Here is a 15,261-nt window from a genome sequence, read left to right as displayed (position 1 = left end):
CTATGTAGGATGAGATTTTCAGTACCCTGGCAGTTAAATTGCATGCTGTCAAGCTGTTATTTCTAGCACCTTTACTACGTTTTTTTCATCTATTGTGATGGAACTGGAGATTTTAATTAATTTATTTATTCAAACTATATTCCTGATCTGTTTGTGTATAATTTTTAATTTTGTATAAAATAGCTGACTTGTGACAGGTAATTGCATAGCTGGTTTTTGCTGTATGCTTATCAGTAAGTCATACCAATTTGCTAAAACAGATCATTAGGTCAAACACTTTTGTAGAAATTGAACAAACTAGTTCTGAGAAATGTTTTCCATTACTCTTGCTGCTGGCTGAGGAAAGACAATTTAATTTATTGGGTTTTAAGAGACAGTCAATGTTCATTTTAAGACACATTATCTTCCGTGGAAAAAGGAGTAATGCTGGGCCAATTTACCACTTGTGGAATGGGAACTAAAGGATTAAGGGATATTCTATCAACAGAATAAAGGTGTTAGGGGCTGTGTTGTTGAGTCAAGCCAGTGTGTGGATAGGTAGTACTTTTTGGCTTTAGCAAAATGAAAACCTAATTGTCCCCTGGTCCTTCAAGAAGCACCATGTTGCAATGTCCTGAAGTGGCTGCAGAAAGCAAGTAAAACCTGTAACCTCATCTTTGTGAAATTAGCTTTAATGTGTTATAATGATGTTATTGCTACTTCAAAAAATCTAAATTTATATGGAAGTTTTTCTTTACTTAGAAAATAGTTTTGGGGCATTTTGTGGATTTTTGTCCAAAAAAACCACGATCCTGGAGTGCTGAATGTCACAAATTCATTCCAGATGATGTGCCAACCTCAGCTGCGCTGGACTGAAAATGGCTACTGTTTTCTGTCAGAGTCTACAGAGTTGATCCAAAAGATAAAAAGTTGCCCTCTGGATAAAAACAGAACCATAGTAAGTAGTCTACTACATTATCTGCAGATTTATCAATGAATGCAGATTGATTATTCCTTTTCATTACCACCCTTTCTGTGTTTTGCATGTTTTGTTCCTCCCGAGGGACTGCATGGGAATAGCATGTTGACTATAAGTATAAATTAAATGTTTGTGTAAAAGAAGAACTATTAAAATGTAATCCTGGGCAGGATGTGCCTGTCAGCAGGAAGCTTCCTAAAATACCCTGTGTTTTAAGGGTGGAATTTTAGAGTAGGAGGGAAGTGTAGAATTGCTATTTACCTGTCTGATGCTGCTTTTGACACACATGATGAGCTAGCTTCATTTGACTGTCACCTCCTTAGGAGGCAGAATTCCTCGGCCCACACTTTGCTTAGCATTGACTACTTCTTTATTTACTCTTTGTGTCTTTGCATTTTATCTGGACTGTGCATTTTCAGTGAAGCTCCAGTTGAAGACAGGCTTCTCAGTCATGGCATTGTAGGAGGGCCCACAGAGCCTCCCACACAGTGCCTTCCTCAAAGAGAGATAGGGATGTCTGTTTCTTTGAAGAAGCACTTTTGAAACAAAAGGGATTCCCCCTATGCCTCTGACAATTTTTTTCCCACCACACATGTACAGAGCCATCAAACTGATGGGCCTCCTTCCATTTGTCAGATTTTTCAGAATAACCAGATTTTAGGATTTCCCCCTGGATGTACTGTGTCTCTTTGGGTTGCCTCTGGGCAACTCCTGAGAGGACCTGTGGGCAAGGCAGTGGGTGAAGGAGGGCTTTGACAACTGGGGCTGAAGGAACCTCAGTCAGAGGACTGGGAGGTTCAGGACAGTGAAATCTTGGAGAAGGTGTAAACTAAATCAAAACCTTTTGCAGTCGCCTTTACCCCTTTTGTGTCTATTTGGATTTTGCCTTCTCAAGGTCTTCAGTGACCTTTTCCTTTATAATGACATGTGGTCAGCAGTAAGAAGCAAAAGAGTAAGTAATTAAAATGCGCTGAACACTTGCAATTGCAATGCCTTGGCATGAGATTTTGTCTCCGAAAGAACTTGAGCACAGCTTAGAAATCAGCAACCACAGTTTGGCACTTTTCTTAGCTACCAGAGCAACTGACAGAATTTGAAATCAGTCAGATTTGTAGGGAGGAAAAAACAAGAACATAGCAAGACCATGTCTGAATAAATTTCCAGTCGTCTGTACATAGACCATTTATTGAGAAAGATAAGAGAAACTAAATTTTCATAATCCTGATTACATGCAGAGGATTGACCCAGATGCATGATTTTAGCTGTATTTATTATATTTAAACACAATGAATGCCTTCTCATGTGTTTACTGAAATGAGGATCCACAACCACTTAAATGCCTCTTAAATATTCCTGTTTAAAAAAGAAACTATTGGATTCATGCATACTAAGAAGTAATGTATATGGCTGTGGTGTTCTAGAATTAATTAAGTCTCTTATTTTAGTTTTAGAATCAAGAAGATATTTTCTCATTGCTTGCAGAATAAAATAGTTAAATCCTCTGCTTAGATCTGAAAGTAGTTTTGCCCACAGCAATCAAACTAATATTTTCTTTATAGCTCATTCTCTCTGTAAGACTTATGCTGATTTCATTAGGCGTTAGATCAGGTTCCAAGTAACTAATTATATTTATAGTGTGATTTCTTTGCTCAGAAGAACTAATTTAGTTAAAGGAGTTGGTGGGAATGGTGAAAGGTTAAGTAGTATTCCTTTGCATTACTTTATCCAGGTGCAAGACACCAGGAAAACTGTATTTGTGTTCATAAGCCCTCAGTATTAAGCTGAGCAGCAGCCTTCCTGTTTTCAGTATTTTGTGAGAGCATAGTGATGAGCAATTGATATACTGACTTTTTCTTTTATATTGAGTAGGGCTGATATATTTTTGGCATAAAAAATAGGGTCAAAAAGAACTGGCCATCTGAAAGTAATGAGAAGTCAAAATGTGAGGGTTTCCATGTTTTTCATGTATGCTCATTGCCCCAGCTCTCTTCCTAATATTTCTTAATACATTTTCTCTCACACAGCTCTGTTGTAAAGCCACCACCCTCCCTTTCATCACTTTCCCACTCTTGCCACAAATCCCCTCTCACCTACAACCCACAGGCCAGCCCCTATTTCCTCAACTCAGACCTGCTGCTCCACTCATGCTCATCTTTGAAATAGCCTGTGCTGGATCCATGCTTCTGTTACTGCCTTCCTAAACACTGCCACAGGCAGCTGAATAATGCTTCTCTCAGCTGGCCCTATCCACAAACGTAAGAGACCCTTTCAGCTTTGGTTTTTGGGATTTAAAAAGCTTGGACAAAAGTAGGTTTGTTTAGCAGCTTTGCTTTGCTAAAGGATATGAAGGTTCTATTCTTGCATCACTAGCACTGATTCTGTATCTCTTTCTATAAACCGGCTCTCTTATCCTAACTCCAAAGCTGTGTTTCTCCGGACAGTACATTATTGCTTTCCTTGCCCTTAGAAATTGACACATTTTCAACATACAGTGAACATCACATATCCAGAGTGCTCAGTCAAAAATTTTCTGGATTCTTTTGTTTTTCCTCTCTGAGACTGTAATGCAAAGAAATAGGCCCATTTCAAGTTGAGTTTTTGACAAAAGGTCTGGTATTTGACACAACCCTGTAGACTACAAAGCTATGTTGGGTCATTAAATGCTGGATCTTGTTAACATTCTAGTGGAAACCTGCAGAATTTTGATGGCCTGAGCCATAACATCATACTCTAATCTAAAATTTACTGAGAACATTGAGTTACTTTTTTTTTTTTTTTTTTTTTCCTGGTATGTTTCCATTCCTGAGAAAAGCAAGAGCTGCAAGACTGACTTATATATACTCATTCAATTAATCAAGTGAGAGTGAATCAAACCTTTCCAGGCAATTTTGTTTGAAGTGTCTGCACTCTTCTCTGTATCGCATGAGGTGCCAACACCAGTGGGAGTTTGCCTGAGGTAAGAGCTGTGGGTTTGGGTGTATTCTTCCATTTTTATTAAGCCTTACACTCACAGGAATTTTGTGCTTTTTAATCTTGTAACTGTACAAAACTTATCTGGGTATGGAGGAAGATAACTTAGTGAATTGCTTTAATTATTCTCATAACTGGTCATATTAGGTTTTATGAGCTAGTTACACTTAAAAAAATTTAAAACCCACTTTTATAGCAAGAAGATGTTTAACTGAAATTCTTGTGTCATACATCTAACCAGTAATAAACCAGCAGCTCAACTGAGCTACCAAGATACATCAGTACTCTGTGCTTCTTCCCAGCTGGTCCTTATTTTCATCCTATCCATTTAAGCCTTTTAATTTCTTTTTCTGCCTTTATTATCTGTATGCTTTTCTTTGAAGTCCTTTATATGGAATGACTTCTAGCAAAAAAAGAAAGTTGTCAAAAAAAATATCCAGCTAAGCATGCTAAATATTTATTGCTCTTAATATTCAGAGTATAGCTGCAGAATTGAGTAGTATTTATTTGCAGTGCAATAGCACTGAGATTTCCCATGCTGGTAAACATAATATAAGGCAATCTTACACCCCTTGTAATCTTTCAAAACAAGAAAAGGGATTGAAAGTGAGACCAGGACATGAAGAAGCCAACAGCATTTTAGAAAGGTCTTGTGGCAAGTACTATGCAATGCATTCATTTGTGAATGCAATTAATTATTCAGTTAAGCAGGACTTGTATGCTACTTCACATAATCAAAATTAGATCCAGTAGCATCTGATATCTTGGCATAAGAGTCTACCAAAAAGATGGTAATATGACAAGACTGTCTCCCTTTTATTTTTATTTATAAGGTACAAACAAATGAAAGAAGAGACCTGTTTAGTCTGTACTATGGAACTGAAATTCACAAAAATAGTCATAGATTAATTCACTGAAAGTTTTGAATTAGCACCTCAGACTATCTATTTTTAGGAGCTCTAAATTCTTTGGAATAAGTTTTTTCAGGACAGGTTAATACTTGAAAAGTTTTGTTGCAGTCTTTTAGCTAGTACTCCTTCTAGTACTGGTTTTTAGAATTCATCATTTAGCTTCCAAAGGGTCATCTAGCTCTCATGAGATGGACTTTTCCTCTGGGTAAATAACTTGTTTGTTATAAAGAGTAATGCTCAAAATCATAACTTGAATCTTTCAGTTAAGGGAGTGGGGACATGGATGTTCAAGGCAGATGTAGGGCAACATAAGCAGATCCCATCTGAAATTTTACTAGAATGGGAAATATATTTACTTGGATGAATACAATTAGGTCTCTCTCAGCTTCAAACACAGCAGTGAAAAGGCAGTTCAGTGTTTTATTTCCTGTCTGTCAGTTAAAAGGGCAATACAGAATTATGGCCAAGTACAGTTGTATTTGACCAGATTTTCATATGAACACGTTGACTACTGGTGTAAAGCTGAAAAGAAAGCTTCTGTCTGCAGCAGTGGAGGCACATTCTCTGGTGTTCCAGAGTGAAACCATCTTACATTTGTAGATCTAGGCTGTGAGCATAAACCCCTATTTGTCTCTCTGCACACCTCCTGCAAAGCCACAAAAGTGTATTTTAGGTAAAAATAAACAGACCAAGTGCATTCCATGTGCCTGACACCCTCCTGCTCAAATCAGAGCAAAGTTTTAAATTAACTGGGCTAATTTTTCCCAACTGTAGTGGGGAATAATGTTTCTTTTCCCATCACCTTTTTGGTAAAGGCCCTTGTGCAGAGTATATGTTAATCCATGCATTTTAAAGAATGAGACGACTTGCAGCATAAAAACCCAAAGCATTCATATCAGTTACAGACACCGGAATACTTTTGATGGATCTAATATTCAGCCTTTGGCTGGAAGGCAATTTTAAAAGAACCAACTAGTTAAACTTGAGATACTTCTATTTCCTCATAAGATTTACTTCTCCTCTTTAATCTGTAACTCCGTAGTGAGTTTCTCTAACCATCGATACGACAGTACAGCAATATTGCCTCATCAGTCATGATTTACTTAATGTTTTCTGAATTTAGTAATATTTGATTAAAATTTAATGTGAACATATCATATCATGCCACATATATTATTGCATCCATTAATCAGGTAACCATAATAATGAAATGTCGGAAGATTGGATGAAAAAGGAGCTGAAGTCTTTGATATATGTTTGGCATGGGTTTGTGAGTGATTAACGAAAAGATACCCAGTCAATTGTGTAAAGCTTCATTAATATACATTTACAATCATCTATGTACTGTATCATCAGATATTTTTAACCTTAGTTAAACTTGATTTTTTAATTTACTGAATGACACTAAATATTAATAATCCTGAAAAATATACAGTATTCTATTAACTCTCATAATGCCAGAATGATTCATAATGTGTCCTAATGCTTTTGTAGCAAACTGTGTACTAAAAATATGGTCAGAGTTAATGGATCAATTTTGTTAAAGGTGGAATAACAAATGCTTTATGCATGGCTCTATAAACTTCAAATTACACAATCTTATTAAAATAAATGTAAGTTGGTATTTCCATCTACTTTTTTAATATGCAAAGTTATATATGATCTAATCTAGCAAAGCATCTACTCCAGTTTGGTAGAGGAGATATTGATAACAGTAACACCTGAGTTCATACTCGTAAGTATTTTGTTAAACATATGAAGACTTTCTAGATTAAAAAAAAAACAACAAAATCCCAACCAAAGTTGAAATCCTTAGGCTTCAGCTCATGAAGCAGGATTATGACATATTCTCCAGGTAAACTTTGAGAAATTTGTCATTGTTTTCTTGCTATTTGTGAAAAGGAACAATTAAAGCAATAATCCTACAGCCTGGATCCATGTAGGAAGTTCTTTGTTGTGTGATGGATCTTATTGGGGCTGTTTGTCATGGCAGGAGTGCACACGTGGCTCTTGAGTCATGTGTGTTCTTGCACTCAGGGCTGGACACAGAACAGATCAGAACACACAGGCTTCATTGGTAACAATGCTGAATGCTCCCAATGGCTTGCAGTGTGCGTGCCTCTCGTACACAACATGGAGCATGCTTGCAGGGTGTCCTGGAGGTACCTGTTGAAAAGCTGCAGCTGTTATACATCGATATTTGTCTCATATTTTCTCTCACTTTTGGTGAGAATTCAATTTATTTAGTTTTCATATATTGATTACTGTTAATCATAGAGAAGACAATCATTTTTTCCACTGCAGCTACAGGTAGCTAAGTACATATTTACACTAAAACAACTTCAGAAAACAGATCTCTTCAGAATAGTTTCACAACAGTGCTGCCATTCATCTTTTAACATGGCCTGTGATTTTGAAGTATGTTTGGTTAGAAGCTTTATGCTGATCTCTAAATTGAAATATTGCCTCTTTTGAAGGCTGCTTGGTGATCTCTGTTGTGTGGTGTTGATCTGTATAAGCACCGTGCTGTATATTGGCTTCCAGTTTATATTTTTATCCCACAATGTCTTGTCTTCAGCTGATTTAAGGATGCTTTCTTCAATAGTGTCTAGTGGGCAAAAGCTGATAGCAGTGTTTGGGTACTTGGATAACAGCTTATTTCTGAGCAAGGCAGATGAGTGTGCCCATCAATCTACTGATAAAGGGCATTAAAAACAGTCAGGTCAGGACTGTTATGACTCTTCTAAACTAAATTCAGCCAAAATAGGCCTATCTAGCTGCATCTGGTACCTGTTCTGCTAAGAAATGTGAACCTATGAATTGAAGGAGAAATTGTAGCTGGTTACTATGAATTTAGTATTTAGACTGAATGCTATACAGAGCCTGCTTACTTGGAGATGGACAGAGAGATAAGTAAAATAATTATTATTCCACCTAAATATAAAATGATCCACCTATGTTGGCAATAGTCTTAATACATGCTTTATAAAAAAATTGATAAGAGTGTTCAGACTCTGCATCGTGTTGCATTACTTATTCTATACCACCTAGTTCACATACTGCCTTTGGCACCAATAGGTCTCATATCTTGACTCTGCAGACTGGTGATGAAGAAAAATGCATTGTATACTTTCATTATGTACCTGTGAAGAAGAATTAAGAAGACACAGGGTGCAGAATTCTTTCTTGGGCTTAGGTGGACTTTTGAAAATGAATTTGCTTCTGAGCTCCTGTCAGCAAGAGTAACCATAACTCATTTTCTGTGGCTGTTAATCCTGCTTGTGAGGGGGTAGGGATAGTCATTTTCTTTGTAGTTGAAGGCAGGAACAGCATCATAACAAATAATGACTTTAGGATAAGCCTAAATGGATGAAGTGTAATTGCAGTTGTAGGACAAAAAAAAAAAACCAAACAGAAAATATGATCTAAACTAATATTACTTTTAGCTTTTGTTGAGTGCTCTCTAGCCTAGGGCCTCTCAAGGCTTGCAAATGCTAAGGCAATGGATGTTGAAACATCTATGTTAAGCAGTTATTTGTTCACTCTTTTTAGGTGGGAAAATGAGAAATATAGGATACAAGTGTCCCTTGTACAGGTAGCAGTAATAGAACGGGGGGTTGTACCCCAGAGACCTGTGCTTGACTTTTAGACACTGCAGTTCATCACTGAAACAGCACATTGACTGTAACATGCATTCCCAATCTTTTCAGTAAAGCAGGCTTTTTTCCTACACATTCACAGATTTCATACAGAAGAAAACCCATCAGAGATTTGGTGATTTTAAACAGTGTTTCCTCTTTTCATCTTTAGTTATAGCTGGGCAAATGGTGTTAAGTGTAGGTATCGAAAGCCATGGATGGGAACTCCTAGGAGTCTGTAGAAAGTTTCTATTTTGGTAATTCTTTTTGATGAAAGGCATGAGAAGAAGTTGTCTTTGGGAATGTGACACTTTGTGCACTGCAGCAAGTTATTTCCTCCTAGTGGCATCTGTTTTTCAGGAGAGAAAAATACTGAGATTATGCTACAGCCTGAAGCTCTAGCATGTTGATGAGGTAGAAGGAGTCCAAATAAATTAACTGTTGTCAGACTCTGATTCCAGTGACTGGGATTTTATGTGGTTGGGGAAAAAATGGTCTTACATATTTGAAAAATTGTAGTCTGCTTTGGCAAGAAGGAAAGTGAGCAGATCAGAGCCTGTTTCTCATGTCATTGAAGCATTTGAGGACTTGCCTTCTGCTGAGATGGGAGAGAACTTTCTGCAAAATTAAAAGTGTTTGTTACATCTATCTAAAATGTGTAGCCCTGTTCTTGATGTAAGATTTGCATGACTTCAATCTGCTCTTCTGGCCTAGGGAGGTCTGCCTCTAGCAGTTAGAGGAGTTTTTTTTCAGGAATGAACTCTGACAGTTCCTTGAGTTTGTTGCTGAATTATGTAAATATTGGTGTGGGACTTGAGGAGAAAGAGCAATGTGAATTTGCCAGTGCTAATGTCCTTGCCCTGTCTTTCTGCAGCTGTCTCTGATATGATGACTGAAGTATTGCAAATACTTTTAGTTACTCCTTAATATTATGGGTGCAAAAAAGGGAGGGGGGATTGTTTGCAGCTGACTGTATCTTGGAAGTTGGGAATTATTTGCTTGTCTTCATGCTTCTGTGTTTTCATATTCATATCCAGTGTCTCTCTGATGGGCTTACGAGAATGATGGGGAAATCTTACACTGAAATTTGGATATTAAGTTGAATTCGGAGTTTGGAATTTCCATTTTTATGGACTTGCACCTTTTCAGCATAGTATTGGAGAACCTAGTGGTGCTTTAAGCACAGGTTCTCCTCAGCCTTGCAACTAACTGGAAGGAACTGCATGCATCATAGGTCCTTGTGCACAGCATAGATAGGGTTTTAGTTAGGTGCTATAGAGCTTTATTTGTTTATGTGGAAATGAGGGTGCTGCTCTGTGTAAATCAGGGAGACCAAGGTGGTGGAAGGTTTCTTAGCAGAGAATGATTTAGTTGGGATAACTGGTAGATATGAATTCATGCTGCACACTGAGAGCCAGCCATTGAGAAATTTCTCTCTTCTGTAGAAACACACAGCCACTCAGTAGAGATTCGTTTGTGCAGCACTGAGCTGAGTTACAGTACCTGAGATTTCAAATGACAAAAGAATCTTGCTGTCAGACTCCCTCTGCTGAGCTGCTGATACAAAGGGCTGTGGGAGGCGTGTAGGAACACCAAAGTGTCTCCAATTGTTCTCAGATAGCTCTTCACAGAAAGGTCTTCCCAGAGTTTGCTGCATAGAAAGCACAACCCACACATCATTGTTACTCATTCGTTCAGTTTAAGAGGCTTGTTTTTCACAGATGTGCTCTTCCTGTTTGGCATTTGTAACTGAGGATTGTTGTTAGTTGTAGAAAAGTGTCATCCAACTACAAACTGAGATTTTCAGCTGATTCATGAACACCTTTGTTAACTACAGCATAAAAAGGAATATAGTTGAGTGTGGAATGTAGGTTAAGCTATTTCTACCCCAGTATATTATACTACACAGGGAAGGTGAAAAAGAAATCTTAATTAATAGCTATGCAAACATTCCTTCCCCACCTTATATCAAATTGAATTAGTAAAGCAATTAGAAGATAGAGTTAATTTCTATATGTTAGCCTGTATTATTCATGTGGAGCCTATATATAGAGATGTGTATATATATGGATTTAAAAATAATTAACTAGGATTGCTGTACATGGTAAGTAAACAATCAGTATGTTTGAGTAAAGCTTTCATGTCAGAAAACTGGCCAGACATGCTAAGAATGGCAGTAAAATTTGGGAAAAGAGGAGAAAATGAATTGTCTCAGAATAATGGGACCACGACCATTTGTATCCGTATAACAGATAATTTGTGGAGCTTGGAAGTTTTCATGTCTATGTTAATACTACAGCCAAACAGGATAATCACAGATAAGTAGCTGTTTATTGTTGTTCCAGAGAATAATGATCAGATGTATGTTATTTATGCCCAAATTTTCTTCAGTATATACTTATCATCTCATGTCTGGCTTTAGAAAAAATGTCTAGATAAAAAATAGTAAAAATGTCATTTGAAAGTGATTTTAAAATAGTTCTTCATACCAAAGTGCCACTGTGAAAACACTTCTGAATTGAAAAAGCAGCTTCCGTTTGGCATATGGATTAAATGTGCTCTCTCCTAGTCACATCTGTATCTGGCTGGGTACTCCATCTCTAGGAATTTACACTCTTTGAAAACAGCATTAGGCATGAATCTGGCTGCTTGTCAGAAGGCTATCCTTGCTTAGGCTTCCGTAGATCAGTGGGTTTTTAAAAAGTAAGGATTTTTTTTAATGCATAAGTATTCTCCTAAAAATTGATAAGCATATAGAAAATGTTGACTATTAAAACAAAAAGGATAAATAACAGCATTTGCCAATACATTTGCAGCAGAGTGAGAACCCAACACATACCTCAGTATTCTGAATTATCTAATTGTCTTTTCATTCTTAAGGTTTTGTTTTATAGTTGCAAGATTTTTTTTAAACCTACAAACAAGGATCTAATTTCTGGTACCTGAGCATTGGCAACACATTGGAGAGAAATATCCTAAGGGGATTAATGTTTACTCACTCTGTAAATTACAGCTGTATTTAATATTGATGTTCTGGTATTCTTGGAAGTCTTCCTTTTCAGTGAATTTAGGACTAAAACACCAGCAAATCAGTTTTAGTGGTGTTGATATGATATGTGTTCAGTGGAAAGAATGAGTGGAAGAGGAAGAGACATCTGGATGGTGTTACTTCTGCAAAGAAAATATATACCATCCATCATAAGGCAGAATGAGGCACCAGAGTGACTTTTCTGATGCTATGCAAATTGTGGTTGTCCTCAGCACATTCAATTTCTGTTCTGAGACATGATTTTTAAGATCTCTTCACTACTAGGTCCAGACATTCCACACAAGGTTGCTCTCCTTCCAGATTCTGGAGATGACTTGGCTTGGGCTGAGATTTACAGGGGTCAGTCAGCTGGGGGCTGTAATCTTCCTGGCAGCTGCCCCCAGCTAGTGACCTCCTGTCTGTCCTGGGGAAGAAGGACGCTAGCAATGTGCCTTTCCAGGCAGCCCTCCCATTACCCAAAGTGAGGTATAGTTTTTATGCTCCCTTCCCAAATGTCCACAATGTGTGTCTGGTCTCATACCAGTGTAGTGTAAGGAAATAATCCAGGTGTGCTCTCATGCCTTCAGCCCACAAACAGAATGGCCGTGGGACTCCTCACCCTCAGATCAAAACATGAGAACTCTCTTTACATTAGCTTTTCTCACAACGACTTTGCCAAATGTGCAGAGCAACAGGGAGCCCTGAAGCAGCCTGTCTCCTCATCCCTTTCCAAAGCCACCTCCTTAAAGGATCATCTCATAATGGGGAGTGATTGCCTGTTTGATCTTGGTGAGCCTCAGTTTCACACTAAACCACGCAGATGCCTCAAGGGCCACCACAGAAGCACGGGTGATGAGAGGATATTAGTGTGTACCTGCATTCCTGCACAGTATCTGCTGTATAGTTAAACACCTTAAATAACCCTTGGAAATTATTCTGGCTGTATTAAAAAGTGGTAGCTTAGCAACTGTGGGGATTTTTTGATTTTGTTCTTTTTTTTTTTTTTTTTTTTAAACCAAACAGTAAAGGAAGTGAGTTCTAATCCTCTTGAGGGTGCTGTTTATTAAAATTTCCACCATGGAAATTAGACAGTATCTTCCTCTTTCCCAAAACAATTCTGAACTAATTGCAACAGAAACATTTAACTGAGGTGACAGAAATAGATGTTAGAGACAGTAAATAAAGTGGGATTTTTTTTTTCCAGAAAACTGGAAAATATGAGGTTTGTTAGTGCATCTGTTAAATAATAGCTTTAGGAGGTTAGATAGAGGATACAGGCTGTTTAAGTGCTCTATATAATGGGTCAAGAACCCATAATGAGAATTAGGGTGCCTTGTAAATGTGTGGCAGTCACAGCACCAAGGTTAAATGGAATTGCCCAATCAGCAAGATGGTAACAGGGAGTTGATGTTCGTAAACCCATTCTGGACTTTGCTTTTCTGTGGTTGGTAAGGGTTTGAACTCCATGGGAAGTGCTCTGCTTATAGGCCATGTTACTGGAGTAGGGGAACTAGATGAACATGAGTTGACATTTGGGATTTGACCATCTTAGGTGCCCATCTTAGAAAAAAGAAAGTGATACAGTTTGTTGTTGTTTGGGGTTTTTTTTTCCCTCCTGATGAGTATGTATGTTCTCTCTTGTTCTTTTTGTTATTAAATATCTTAATATAAAGGACCTCTGCACGGTGTAGGCATCTAAGTGTCAATCCATTGAAGAACTTTATCCTGTCATAGTGTCCTTGACTTCAAAAATGTTTCTGGCTTTGGGGGAAGTACACAAAAACTACTAATAAAGCTGACTCTGTGCTTTACTGTGCTGCACCCTGAGATGTTTCCTTTGCAGACAAATTTGTACCTGGCTATATATCTTGAAATTTGTAACTTCACACCTGAATCGATGATATTGAGTTGTTTTCACTATGCGTGCAAGGTATTTAGAAATGTATTCTGTCAATGATTCCTTTCACATTTGCGACATTGAAGTTAATTAGAAGTCCTTGCGTGTTTTTTGTATGTTTGAGATTTCACTGATCCTGGAATGGCACAATTTGGTCAGATGATCACTGTTTTTATATCCTCCTTCTTTTTTATAGTGTTTTATTGCTGTTCTGTGGGGAGAGATAGGATAGAAATGAGCTACAGGCTGTGGACCATGCTTACAGAACTCCATGGCAGCACAGGGAAGTTTGTCTCCACCTGATTTTGGGGGGAGGAGGTGCCACATGGCAGAGCCTTATGGAGAAGAGCCTGTGGAAGCTGACAGACCCCTGAATAGCAGGTGATCACCCCTACAGGTACATGAGGAAAGCTGTTGCTGACATGGCAATGTGTGACAGGTTGCTTAGTGAGACTTCCCATATAGGGAAATATTGTGTCTTGAAGAAGTGTCTAAACCCAGCTTGTTTCTTTGAATAAGCAGTTCAGATTCCCTGCTGGTCTGAGCCCGAGTCTCAGTTGTCACAGTGTTCCCTATTGCAGACATTATCCATTGAAATTCAGATTACTCCCATACTATAATTGTTGCTTTATCATACTTGTTTTGCACCCATTGGAGAATGCTTTAGGGAAGGAAATACCAGAATAAAGAAGGGGGAGAAAGATCAATGCTCAGTGGTCCCTCTTGACCACTTTAATAGAGATAATTGCAATAATCATATCTATAGTAAATATGCTAAAAAGACGTAGTAGGTTAAAATTATAAAATTACTATAACTATCTGTTGATAGCTGAACTGTGTCCAAATGTATAGTAATAACCTTGTTATTCTGAAAGCTTCTTTTGTACCTAGGGGTGCCCCCTTTCCCTCCACAACATTAACACTGTGCATCCAACATCAATCCAGACAGGTTTTTGGACAAAAGGTAAAGTAAGAGTAGCTGTGGTACAGAAATAGATGTGCAGGTGCACACAGAAATGCAGCTGTAACACAGGACATGGTGGCACACTCAGCTGGGTAACCGTTGCTCCCTGAACAGTGGCAGACCCTACCCAGCTCCAGATACTTCCACCTCTGCCAGTCCAAGGCACATAAACTGTGTTTCATTGGGAGGACTTGACAGTCTCTGGGCTGGGAGGTGAGGAAGGGCACCAAAGGACTCCTGTAGAGTTTCCCCCAGCTCTTGCCAAATTACTGAGTTATGGTGCCACATTTGCATGTGTGTGCCATAAACACATAGGGCGTAAAGCATTGAAGACTCTGGCAAAATACCTATGCTGATCTTGCTGTATGTCATGCTCCGAGGCCAAGACCTCACTGGGGGCTCGTGTCTCCAGCTCATCTTCTGAAGGGCTGTAGTTCATAGAGCATAAATATCTGGAGTGTTCCTGCCTTGCAGCTCTGCAGATAGAGCAGGAGACAGTGTGGCATGATGCTATGGCAGGGTGCAGTATCCAGAGGAACTGTGTGAGGGAATACACTTCCCAGCTCCAGAGGAACAGGACAGTCCCTTTTATTGTGTGACCTGGCAAATGACCCACTGCAGGCCAAAACAGAGAGTCTGCATTTGCTGGTGTTTAAGTGCTTATATAGATACTAATGTTGCTATGAATACTCCAAAATATCATTGAAACTCCTTAGTATTTCAAGCCCATATTGCTTAACTAACCCCTTGCAAACCCATGCCCAGGGAAAAATTATTCTAAATCTCCCATGTCCAAATTCCAGATTTGAGTGGAAAGAATTACAAAATTGCATGCAAATGTTTTGGATTAAAACGGATTTTTACAGTGAAGCCTTACAATTATTATAAAGTAACT

Source organism: Vidua macroura, chromosome 8 (genome assembly GCF_024509145.1).
Source record: "Vidua macroura isolate BioBank_ID:100142 chromosome 8, ASM2450914v1, whole genome shotgun sequence".
Taxonomy (NCBI): Eukaryota; Metazoa; Chordata; class Aves; order Passeriformes; family Viduidae; genus Vidua; species Vidua macroura.
This window is presented reverse-complemented; position numbering follows the sequence as displayed.